Source organism: Alexandromys fortis, unplaced genomic scaffold (genome assembly GCF_014885135.2).
Source record: "Alexandromys fortis isolate MF-2015 unplaced genomic scaffold, M_Fortis_MF-2015_v1.1 scaffold_48, whole genome shotgun sequence".
NCBI lineage: Eukaryota > Metazoa > Chordata > Mammalia > Rodentia > Cricetidae > Alexandromys > Alexandromys fortis.
The window spans coordinates 11,596,874-11,610,385 of NW_026067947.1; positions in this window are offsets into that span (position 1 = coordinate 11,596,874).

Below are 13,512 nucleotides of genomic sequence, written 5' to 3' on the forward strand. Positions count from 1 at the left end.
CAGACGCAGGTTAAGATCCTCCCTGGTAAGCCAGCTCGTGGGCTACACAGAATATTAGAAATGGGTTAGAACAATATGTAAGAGCTAGCCAATAAGAAGCTGGAACTAGCCGGGCCAGGCAGTATTTAATAGAATACAGTTTCTGTGTAATTATTTCGGGCATAAGCTAGCCATGCGGGCGGCCGGGTGCCGGGGACGCAGCCCCGCCACTCCTTATTACAACAGTAATATGACCGGCGGGGATGCGTTCCAGCCACCCCAGCTCCCGCATGGCTAGCTTATGCCCGAAATAATTACACAGAAACTATATTCTTTTAAACGCTGCTTGGCCCATTAGTTTTAACCTCTTATTGGCTAGCTCTTACATATTGATCTAACCCATTTCTAATATTCTGTGGAAAGATCTTAACCTGCATCTGTCTGGAGTGGGAAAATCATGACTCGACTTCTTTCTCCCAGCATTCTGTTCTGTCTACTCCACCTACTTAATTTTCTGTCCTATCAGGCCAAGCAGTTTTCTTTTTTAGTTAATCAATAAAGCAACAGATAAGATACAAGACCCACCTCCATCACTAAGTAAACAGGAAGTTCTGAGCAAACAATTTCCAAAACTAAGAAATAACAGAAACAGCTAACTGCCTGGAGAATCACCCAAGGTTCCTCTGTAATGTTGGGGCAACCATATTAGGCCTACAGGTCTAATGTCGTGGGACAATGGTCTGTACCCTGTCAATTATATTTTAAATAAATACTGATTGGCCAGTAGCCAGGCAGGAAGTATAGGCAGGGTGACCAGCAAAAAGTAGAGGCTGAGTAATGAGAACAGAAGAATTCTGGGAAGAGGACGCAGTCCACAGTCATGACCCAGCCTCAGAGGAAGAAAGATGTGACTGCCTCACAGAATAAGTAACAAGCCACGTGGGTAACACAGACAAAAATTATTGGCTAATATAAGTTATAAGAATTATCTAATAAAAAGCCTGAGCCAATGGGTCAATCCGTTTATAACTAATATAGACCTCTGTGTGATTTCTTTGGGACTTAATGACTGCAGCAACCAGGCAGGACAGAAAACCTCAGACAAGTCTAAAATATCTTATAAACTTTTCTGTGAAGCAGAAATATTTAAGAACTCTCCTACCTTGTCTTGGAAAAGTTCAGCAGTTGGTTTCTTTTGTGTCCTTATTGTCTAGTTTTGACAGCATATTTTTGGCAATTGAGGCAAGGACAGTTTCTTGCCCAGTGGCTAACTTTCACAATAAAAAAGTAAACTCCATTGTGGTGATATTCTGTTTGTTCTTTAACAAATAAAGCTTTCTTGGTGATCAGAGTGCAGAACTAGCCACTAGTTAGCCATAGAGGCAGGGCAGTGGTAGCATACACCTTTAATCCCTGCACTCAGGAGGCAGAGGCAGATTTCTTTGAGTTCAAGACCATCCTAGGCTACACAAGATCGATTCAGTCTAAAAGATAATCAGAGCCAGGTGGTGGTGGCTCATACCTTTAATCCCAGTAATTGGTAGTCATATACCTTTACTCCCAACACTAGGTAAGTGGAGACAAAAAAAAGGTAGAGACAGGAATATAAAACAGAAAGACACAGGAGCTCAGGGCATTTAGTCTGAGGATTTGTGGACAAAGGATCTTGCCCCATTAAATCTGAGGGTTTGTAGAGATAAAAACTAGTGGCTGACTACTCTGATTCTCTGATAACTTTCTCCCCTTAATATCTGACTCTTGGGTTTCTTTTTTATTAAGACCAAATAGAATCACACTACACTCCATATGGAGTTTCTTCAATGCCCATCTTCTTTTCTGAAGTAGAATGGTGATGCTAGGAACAGACATCTTATTTTCATAAAAACCCTTATGTTATAAAACCATCTGTAGATCTTTGAAGTGTTTGAAGACCATCTATCTAAAATATACCTTTTTTGACCTTGAAAACATACCTAATATGACTATGAGTCTGATTGCAATAGTTAACCACTAACCTACATTTCTTTATTTTCCTAAATAGTTTGCAATAATAACTTTCAAGGACTAGACATTCACATTACATTCTTAAATAAGCTGCATAGGTACAATATGTTAAACAAGAATAGAAATATATGTACAGTATGTCCTAAGAAAAACAACCTTAAGTTTGTATCAATATATAAAATATCTTAAGAGTAGAAAAATATTTACAATATGACCTCCAATTTGTATCAATATACAAAAAAAATCCATGCCAATGTAAAATATTTATAACTAGTGGTTGTTTTTTTATTTTAAAAAGTAGATTCAGTAAACTACCTTTTATTCTATCATTTCTATATCCCCTCTTTTTCTTTTCAGAACGAAATCCCTGAATATAATCGTCTTTGTTCAACTTTTTTCTTGACCATTACTGCCACACCAACTCCAGTGTCATCTGTGTGACATGACATATGTCATTATGCCAGACGGGAGCTACGTGTCCCATGGGGACTAGGCTTCCTGGAGGTCAATGGCAGACAGACTGGTATTAGCCACAGCTGAGGAATAGACAGGTTTCTTGATTAGCTGGCTATGTGGGATATGAGCTTTGCACAATCTCTTTTATAATAATGATATTCTATATATATATATATACAAGACAAGGATCATTCTCTTCAGAAACAGCTCTGGGATAAGGAAGCACAGTATGGGAATGTATAAGACTACAGCAGAACCTTTGTCATACACAGGGTGTATGATGAGCAAGGGAATAGATGGGTTAATGTTGATGGACAAAGACTGTTATAGTACACTTTGAACTTTATGGATAGGCTTGCTAGATCCCAACCCCCATGATGTCTGCATAAGAAGGTACTAAAAAGTATAGTTCAACAGGTGCAGAGAACTAATTAGGCATATTTGGTCACTAGATGAAATAAAGGGTTAGGAAGAGGAAGGGCCATGATAGCGATAATGAGACAGAAACTTTCTATTCATAAGATGAAACCACTTGCCTGAGGTTTACATTCCCAAGGACAAGATTTCCTCTTCTAAGGATGCTTTATGTCTAACACCTGTTCCTGATAATGTACTTTTCTTAAATATTACTGATGTGACTAAAAGAAGCTTTCATACTGTGCCAACTAATGACATATGACCTTCTGATTTGTTCTTTGTTTGAATACTATATAATGAAAACATGAATTCAGTAAAATCTCAGCAGATTCCAACCACTCTCTTCTGTGTTGTGTCTGTCTGTCATTCGCCAAACTTGTGCCTTCCTGTTACCAAGACCCTGCTTCTCCCATGGTCTGAGTGGCTCCCCTGAGCCGGTCCGTGGCACATTACTAATAATAACTTATAATCAACCCTCCTAAATGACAAATATCCATAACCCAATGAATGACCAAAACTATCCATCCCACCTCTTGGCAATGTGAGTGTTATGTTCTTAAAATTGCTTCCTGTTGTCTAGAAGATGATGCCATCTCTCAGAGACCCTGAGAAAATTAAAATAATGGTCACCTCCCGTGAGAGCTAGCTGTATTATTTGTTGCCAGTCTCTGTGTAATGGGAAAGTGAAGCGTTTATCTGAAGTCCTAACTGGAGTAATACATGAGGCTGGACTATCTCAGCTAACTGCCTTGAAATTATTCTGAGCAGTTTGTAGTCCAAAGTCAATCTTTGGGTGGTGTTTGTCAGCTTAGTGCCATTACCACAATCCATATGGAATCATCATTGTGTGGCCCCATCATCCTTCTGGAGACTTCAAACGTCACTACTACGAATGGTCATGGTTCACTGCATTAAACTCAAATATTTTCAATATCATCTGCAGCAGATCTCAGAGAGGTTAAATGACCACAATTTGTTAAGTAAATCTGGTGTACACAAACTTTACAAGTTACCTAATAGATACCCAAACACAAAATCATGTACAGGAAGTTAGATGAAGCCTATTGCTAGAGTTATTTAGTACTCTGTATGACCATTAATATCACAAAATAAAGTATAAATATATATAAATTATTTCTCAGACCAGAGGGGAGGGAGGTGTGGGAATAATTGAGACAACTCACATGACTTTGTCAAGAGGGAGTTTTCAGGGATTCCTCATGAAATCCTGAATTCACATCCTGAAAAATCACCCGTGTTTATTCTCCAAATAGCTTTTATACCAAAACGTAAAGTGAGGGGGGTAATTCATTAACATTCAGTTTCCTAGGTAGCCGGGAGAATGACTATAGTCATATCTACACCTTTCTATGCCCATTTTGTCACATCTTCCTATCTATGTCTGCTCTGTCACATAGACTAACACCTCTTTCCCAGGTGACCTCCCAAAATTACAAAGAAGGAGCAGAGCAACATTAGCATATCCTGACTTGTTTAGGATGGTGTCAGTTTGTGTCAAAAGGCTAGGTGACCACCTCCTGTGTGGCAGATGCAAACTGTGGCCTGAAATTCTGGCCGCCATACAATGTAGAAATAGAGACCTGTAAAATATGGTACTACACATATTATATTTTAAAATATATATTAATTTCATAACTTTTTGAGATAATAGTTAAGCCTTAAGAAAAGTTTTAAAGAGTCTAAATAAAACCAAAGAATTTATGAGATTAGTGGCAATAGAATAGTCCCACATTATGTGCCAGATGTAGCATTTATCTAATTATTCTTATCAATAAACAATCAGGAATCAGATATTGGGGGTAAGAATAATCAGAGAAGTGGCAGAGAAGCCACCAGTGACCTTTTATCTCTTCCTCCATCACAAAGAACTTAGATCCTCTTTAGCTTGACCTTACTACTTCCTGCCTCCTATCTGTCTTCAATCCTCCAAAACCTCTATGGGTAATGTTTGTCAGTTAGCAGCTAGCTCCACCATCTGATTCAAAACAAACTTTATAGTCAGGATGTAATGAAAATATCATATAACCGTTGACCACAGATAATCAGGTGGTATTTTCTTTGTTCTATGATACAACTCTCTCTAGCACTCTAATCAATATTTTTTTGCAGCTGTTTTAGTGATCAAAACAGTCTCAAGCCAAGTTATTCTAATCAGCCAGCCTGGACTTATAACTGTGCCTCTCTAGCACAAAATTAAGACCTGAGATCCTTGAACCCATCTAAATGATTTAGATCTTATTAGGGGTGCTAGGATTGCACATGTTTTCTTAAAGTTCCTTGCTCAGTACCAGAAGCCAAAGAACTGTGAAAACACAGGCTGCTGATTTGAATTACAATCATAGTATTGATAACTATGAAAGAATTATTTGGTATACACAAAATGACAAAAAGTCTCTCGAAATTTTAACAAGCAGAAAAACTTGGGAGCTATCTTGAGGGATGAGGTTATTTATCTAACCCTGAGGTGCTGATAACTCTTGTACAATGTTTTCTGGGCAAGAGTTGTTGGCTTTTGCTTTTCTTTTTTTCCTTTTTTTTAATTGAAAATCACTTTTTTCATACAGTATATTGTGATCATGGTTTCCTCTCCCTCATCTTCTTCTAGATCCTCCCATCTCCCCCCACATCCAACTCCATGCCTTCTTTCCCTCTTTAGAAAATAAAGGCACGAGAAATGTGCACACACATACACACACAAGCAAAACCCATTAGTACAGAAAGTCAGAAACCATAATATACAAGCAAAGTAAGTTTTTTGAAAACACCTGAATGAACAGCAATATGAAATGAAACAAAAAACAAAAAAAAAATCAAAAAAATCTCCAAAATGGCCTGAGTTCATTTTGTTTTGGCATCTACTTCTGGGTGTGGGGCCTGCCTGTAAGTGTGTTTTGTATGTCTAGTAGACTCCATTGGAAAGACCTGTTAGGAATATTTCCTAATGTGAGCTCCCTACCGATGCAAAAATGCCCATTCAAACCAAATCAAAACAAGACAAATTAAGAAATATCCAGGTTTAATGGGAGATCTGCACTCTTGGGTGGTCCCGAGGGGGAACCAGGAAGCCAAGGGAACATAACCTCTGGGAGGAAGAAAGGGAGACCACATGTTCTTCTTTTGGGAGCTCACTTTAAATACCTTGGGAGATCTCTTGAATGCCCTGGCCTGCTGGGATTTAGAGTCTAGACAAGGCCTGGGGTCTGGGATAGATGTGAGGGTCAGGGGCCTATGCTCCCAACTTGACAAGAACTAATTTCCTTTTCAAGAAGTTGCCAATTAGATGTAGGTTCTTGATTGGGGGTTCTAGCTTATCTATACTGAGGAGAAATGTGGATTTTTTTTCCTCTTTTTTACAGAATAAACACCCTCAGATATCTTCACAATGAAGAGTTGCATACAAAAAGGTGTGATGTGGTCACTGTTAGGATAAAAACAGCTCTCACAGAAGTTTTTGACTCTGGATTTAAGCGCCTCTCTTAAAAAGAGTTTATGTTCTAGAGCCTAGACCAGCTGTTTGTGCAAGGCCAGTAGAGGAGGATGGTGTTTGTCTCAGGGGGTAACTGCAGGCAAATTTTCCCCGGAAAATACTGCTAGAGAAAGGGCTGACCAAACAGCATCTGTATTTACACAGTGAGATATTCATTAAAACAGAAAATGCCCACTAAATTTAGTGAGATACTAAGTGCCAAACTCAAGAGCAGACGAGAGCAGAAAGTTGGTTCAAATCTGCTCCCAGAGTGTATCAAGGATAATGAGTCAGAGTCACAGCAATAGCTTGTCCCAAGTGACCCTGACTAGAAGACTGTCAAGTGTACCTTTATGAAATCAGTTTTAAAAAAAAAAAAAAGTGGTTCAGATGGGAGAATTATAAGCAAAAACAGAAACAACTGCACCTAAAGAGAGGATGCATTATTGATAGTCCAAGGAACCTTGATAAAAGTAATCATTTATTATCTTACATTTTCTATGACTCTTACAGAAAATGTAGGCAAATGGTATTCCCAAGCCCTATTTGTGGAATAGGCAGTCATTCTTTGTCTATAGTAAACCAGTTAAATCTTATATTTGAGTGAATGTGACTGACTTCCTTCCTTAATTTATACATAAGAGAAATAGAGACTGAGGAAAATGAACTTTCTTAAGGTCATAAATTTAAAAAAATGGTTTTGCTTTCCTCAAAAAGCAAGCTCTTACTGTTCTCTGTGTGCGGCACTAAATGTTAGCAACTGTAATGATGAGCTTGCTGAAAGGACAGGATTAAGAGCCCCACCCAAAGTCTGATTAATTTAATCAGCATCCAAACAAAAGCCTCTGCGATGCATAAAGAACTTTGACAAGCACTGTCCCAGGTTGTGCTGTACTGCCTCCTTCATATGAACCATCTTGTAAGTGATGATTTGGAAGGTGGGTCTAAAGAAAAGAGCATCTATGTGGGAGAGGAGATGAGATAAAAAATAAATTTTAGAAAGCCTGAGATACACCAGGAAGATGGAAGAAAAAGTAAAGAATTAGGAGTGCTGTGAAATAAACCCTCTGTACACTGTGAGGATTTGTTGCTACGATCAGCTTAATAAACAAGCTGTTGAAACAATAGCTAGGTTAGGTGGGAGAGCCAAACTGGGAATGCTGGGAAGGGGAAGGAAAGAGTCTAGAGCCACCAGCAGAGAGACAGAGAGAAACAAGATAGGCATGCCATACTGAGAAAAGGTACCAATCCATGTGGCAAAGGATAGATAATAAATAATGGGTTAATTTAAATGTGAGAGTTAGCTAATAAGCCTGAGCTATTGGCTGAGTATTTACAATTAATATTAATTGAATGGTTATTTGAAAGCAGCTTGTAGGATAGAAACTTCTACCTACATAAGAGTTTTGAGCCAAGTTCTGAAACAAGTAAGAGATTCTGGATCTGGGAAAATACAGGAAAATATGAAAGGAAGGGACTAGAAATAAATTTCCCCTTTCTTTTCAGATTTTTCTGCAGGTTTTATCACTGGGAATTCAAGTGTATTTCAGGGACAGAGAGATGGCTGAAGAGGTAACATGACCACTGTGTAAGCGTGAGGACCTGAGTTCAGATTCCCCAGCACCTACATACAAGGTGGGTGCATGGAGGCACTTCAGTACTAGACTTAAGGAACAGAGGACAAGCAAGTATCAGCTTCTACATGAGTCACATAAGAGCGCAATGCCTATTTGTTTGCTAAAATATGTAGCTAAGGTACAGAATTATAATCCTCTAGCATGTCAAGCCAACACAGACAAATCCTGCCATTATATTTAGTACAACTTCAGTTGCAAGAGAGTTCTAATTGTTGAAAGACAGATAAACAATGTGTGGGAGCTTCATTTATATTTATCTAATTAAAATCTCTATCTCTCAAAGCCTAACAAACAACAGAATTATTCTTAAGGAAAAGGAGGCCACAAAGGCCATCTATTACAGTCATGTATGTGGTACCCTGCCTCATCAAGGTGAACTTACTCATTGCTATGTCCCAGAATCTAGACACATACTTGACACTAGATGACTACTTAGTAGGCATTATCTGAACGAAGGAATAAATTACTTGATGTTGTCTTTCTTCTAGAATCATTATTTGTTGGGGGAGATGATACACACATCAGAAGTACTATCTTTTTTGTGGTTTTTCAAGGCAGGGTTTCACTGTAGCTTTGGAGCCTGTCCTGGAATTAGCTTTTGTAGACCAGGCTGGCCTTGAACTCACAGAGATCCACCTGCCTCTGCTTCCTGAGTACTGGGATTAAAGGTGTGTGCCACTATTGCTCAGCCAGAAGTTCCATCTTTACATGCTGCAAATTCTACCATTCTAACTTCCCATAATTCATATCTAATCACTCTGGTTCTGGACAGAAAAAAAAATTCCTGTCCTAAATGACCACCCTTCAGCTATAAGTCATTACAATACCTACATAATCCACTCATATATTGTTTTGGGTTTGCATTTGTCTCTCTGCAAAACACAGGGTTGCCTTGTGATAATGTTAGATTGTCAAGGCAGCTCAAAGAAACAGAAGACAAAAAGAGACCTCAATCTGGCCTTCAACAGATGGGATTGTGTTTATTAGCACATGTAATGAGGGACAGCCTCTCTCCCAAAGGAAACTGTGGTGTCTTCTTGAGGGGAGATGTCTGTTACCCTTTATAGGGATGGGGTGAGGGACTTGGGAATGTGGAAATTATTGTAATTGTGGGGGCTACATGTAGTTCTGCAGTCTTTTCTGGAATTTCTTGCCAAAGGTAAGACAGGCAATCCTGGAAGACAGGCTACCTAAACAGACATTCCTTTCTGAGATAACCAATAATGGCTGAGCAAGGCCATCTGTAATCCTATAGGAATCCTGTTTTACAACCAAGGAACAATATCACTGGGGATGAAGTTCATCGTCAATTTCCCCACAATTCTTCCATGACTTCTTCACACCTGCCTCAAAACTTGTTGTAGTATGTATTCAAACCTCAATCCAAGAGATTGAGTCCCTTAGGCTCCATGATGAAGAGTTCCAGTTGCTCAGTATACAGTAGGAGTGGAGGACAGGCATAACTTGTCAGGGGGAAAGTATCTTAAGATAGTTTTCTTAAAAGGTTGTCCAACCCCATTACTCACTTTCTTCCTTAGACACATTACAAAAAGCTCTCCTATTCTTGTTCCCATGTTCCTCTCATAGGGAAGTGTGAAATGATTGGTTCTATATGTGTGACTAACTGGAAGGGGGATCCACAGGGTTTTCCTGTAGAATCAATTTGGCCTCGCACTGAAGCCCATTTATTTTTGCAGACAGATACCTGACCTTCACAGATCCTTAGAACACTTATATTTCTGCCTAAAACCACAAAGCTAGTTCACCCAAGGACCTCGGTATTGCTGAGAGAAAATAGAATCATCCGTGTGCCCCGGGAAAATTTTGAAATGAACCTGAGGGAAAGAAGTTTGATGGTAGAGGTCAAAGAAATGGAGAGGAAGGAAAAGTGATGGAGCAAGTTGGGTCACTGGAACAGAGAAAAAAGGTTGGATGAGACATAAGCCTCCTTTGGAACATTTTCTTCATGAAGCATATTTTAAATGAGGTTTAATCACAAGTTTCAGTATCGGCATGGTCACACATAGGTATAGCTCCTACTCAGATATTCCTTTGAACAAATGTTTCTTTGAGCCTAATCAGAAATCTGAATGCAGAATTATATTTTGCCTAAGATCAAGCAGAGAGAGGTTGCAGTTGAAGCACAAATTGAGATAAACATCTTCTTCTTAATCCATAAGCATTTGCAGAATTTCTCATCCAAGAGATAGGAGTCGACTTCTAAGGGGAGTTTTGACATACTGATATGTAGGAGCTTTGTGGGTTGTTTTAGAGATCTTTTCTTCAGTTTAATGAGTTTTTAGGCAAAGCAGCAGTCATTTTCTTGGCCAAAGTGCCTAAGCAGAGAGCTACTGACCCAGAATCATGGAGGGAATTCCTCACTCACAAGAACCATGTTATATAGAAATTCATTGCTGTGTGTAAAATATCTTGTTTTTAAGAAATAGGAAATTTGGAGGAGAAATAAATCAGGAATGAGTATATTGTTTCCATTACTAGAGTGGATAGCAAATATTTTAGCCATCAGGGGCTGTCAATCACTAATGTCAAATATTCAGTTCTGCCACTGTAATCCATAGGTAGCCACAGTGTATAAACTTTATGAGTCCCAACAAAAATTTATTAACGAATACAACCAACTTGTCCAATCTAATTCTCAAATTAGACCACTGTTTGTCAATTCTGAGTTAAAAGGTTAAAAATTTGTCAAACTATGTCTCTATAAATCTACTAGACAGAAATAATAAAATACATGCTTAGAAAAATTCATATACAGAGATATCTCTTATTCATTTACATACCCAATGTCAAATCTGCAAGCTATAAGCTCAAAATAAGAGAAGGGAAGACATATATATATTATGTGGTTATACATATATAGCTAAACATGCAAAATATGCAACATGTATAGAATTGTATGTTATATATAGATTGCTATAATGTAATATTACATACAGACATAGAACACTGGGCTAGAGAGATGGTTTACCAGGTAAAGCACTTCCTTCGAATCCCCAGGATACAAGTAAAGTCAAATGCAGTGGCATTCACATCTGCAATCTTAGCAATCCTAGCAGGAAGTGGGAGACAGAGCTAATAGAACCTTTAGATGTTCATCAGGTAGCCTGCCATACACAATGAGACAAAACAACAGAGACCCATCTGAAACAAGGTGGAAGGAGAAAACCAACATGCAAGGTTTTCTTTCCTCTGACCTTGCATGTCATGGCACACATGCATCCACATTTACACACATGAATGTACAGAAAGAAAGAGGAGAAGGAAGGGAGAGATACAGAGAGGAAAACACACAGAGAAAGAATAAAGAAAACAAACATAGAACTCTACTCCACCATTCCAGTTAGTCTTAATTTTGCTTTGGAGAGGAGGAAAGAACTGACAAGAGAGCAGAGGTAGGAGGCACAGAACCTTTTGTCTCCTGAGCTAAGGCACTCAACTCTTCTAACTCTAGCGTCAGGGGTTCTTCAGAAGTTCTAGATATCTGTGGGATGTCCATCCCATAAGCACTGTGCCCAATAGTGCAATATTTGTGGTGTTTAAAAATATCACATTACTCTGTTAGTGTGGGGCTATTTAGTTTAGTGCTCAACTAATGAAAGCAATTGTTTCTAAGACCAAAAGGGAGAGGAGAATCATTGGACCCAATGGGAAAGTTAATGGCTTTCATAGTGGTGACTTGTTCATGAATTTTCTAGGCTCACATTAACTTTTGATGTTATATCATTTTCTCCTTTGCTATTAACTTTAAACTCTGGGAAAACCATACTGCCAGTGCAGTGCATCTCATCCTCATTTCTTAAATTCCCTTCTGCCACATCTACAAACAGTTCACTAGGCTCATATAATGAGCTAAAGGCCTTAACAGGAAGCGAATGCTTTCTAGAGGCTATGTATGCCTTCTGTGAACCACTTCATTAGGAATTTTCTTTTCATACTAATATAGTATACTATGTGTGCTGGTTTGAATGAGATGTGCCTCATAGTCTGAGACAAATGACCACTTGGTGCCTTGTAGGTGGTGCTGTTTGGGGAGGCTTAGGAGCTGTGCTCTTGTTAGAGGAAGTGTATTACTGGGATGAGCTTTTAGGTTTCAAAGACTTAAGCCCTTCCCAGTGTCCTTTCTCAATTTCATTCATTTGATTCAAGATGTAAGACCTCACCTCAACTTCCTGCTCCTGCTATCATGCCTGCCACCTGATGCCACCACCAAAATGGACTTTATCCTCTGGAACCATAAGCCCCCAAAGAACTCCTTTTTCTATACGCTGTTTCAGTAATCAAGTCTTTTTGCCAACAATAGAAAAATTAATGAATACACCATCGTGTCAAATCTTTGCAGATAGTCCCCAAACCAAAAACAACTCTCCCTGACTTGGCAGCATTGAGATCCAAAACCGTGTGCTACTATTTCCAAATTCACTGACATTGCTGTTTTACGTAAGAAAGATTGGGAGTTCCCCTGCATATGGCATTGCTCCATGAGCTGGGAGTCTCCAGTTCTTAGTTCCCAGAGGTAAAGGTGAGTTGTGATGACTGGAGGGCAATCAAATTCTGCGTACTTTGGTTGATGCAATCCTGAGCCACATGCTCATTTATTGTTCCTATCAAAAATTCATCACTTTAATAGGTTTATAGTGTATAACACTATATGCTATTAAGATATCTTGGGTACTTAAAATTTTCCTTCCAACTATTTATTTTGCTGGTTTATAGGGTTAAGTGCAAAGGAAATACAGGCATAGTACATTCGACTGGTGAACAAATATATGATTATGGGTGGCTCTTAAACTTATTTTTGTTCTAGTTTCAATAAATAAAGGAGTGACAGTGGTAGTGGTCCTCTATACCCTACTAAATGAAGCACTAGGAGGAGGATGGGATAACCCCAGGCCCAACTAACCTTAATAGGTCAACTGGGAAATAACTATATCTGCCATCTGTGTGGTGGCTAATCTTGGTTGTCAATATTGCATACCTGGGAAGAGAGACTCTCTGTGGGGAATTTTTTCCATCTGACTGACTTGTGGCCATTTCTTCTAGGCATTTTCTTGTTAATTGATGTAGGAGGGCCAAGACCAATTCGGGTATTACCATCACTAGATAGGTGGACCTAAACTGTATAAAAAAGCTAGTTGAGCAGGCCAGAGGGAGCAAGCCAGCAAGTCGCATTCTGCCATGGTTTCTGCTTCAGTTCCTGCTTGAACTCCTGGTCTGACATCGCCTGGTGATAGATTGTGAACCTATGGGGGTAAGCCAAATAAATGCTTCTTTCTCAAGTTGCTTTTGGTTGTGCTGTTTATCACATTAACAGAAAGCAGAGCAGAACAATTCATCATCCTCCAAATTCTCTACTTATGTGGTTTCTGGAATCCTGCTAATTTGGGAGAATTGCTTTTTCTTTTCTACTTCAAGTATTTGTACAATAGGAATGTAAGCATTTTGTTCAACAAAGAACTTGATAACTGATATTCCTGAGGCCAGCCAATGGGCTGTGAAGATGAGCAAAACTGG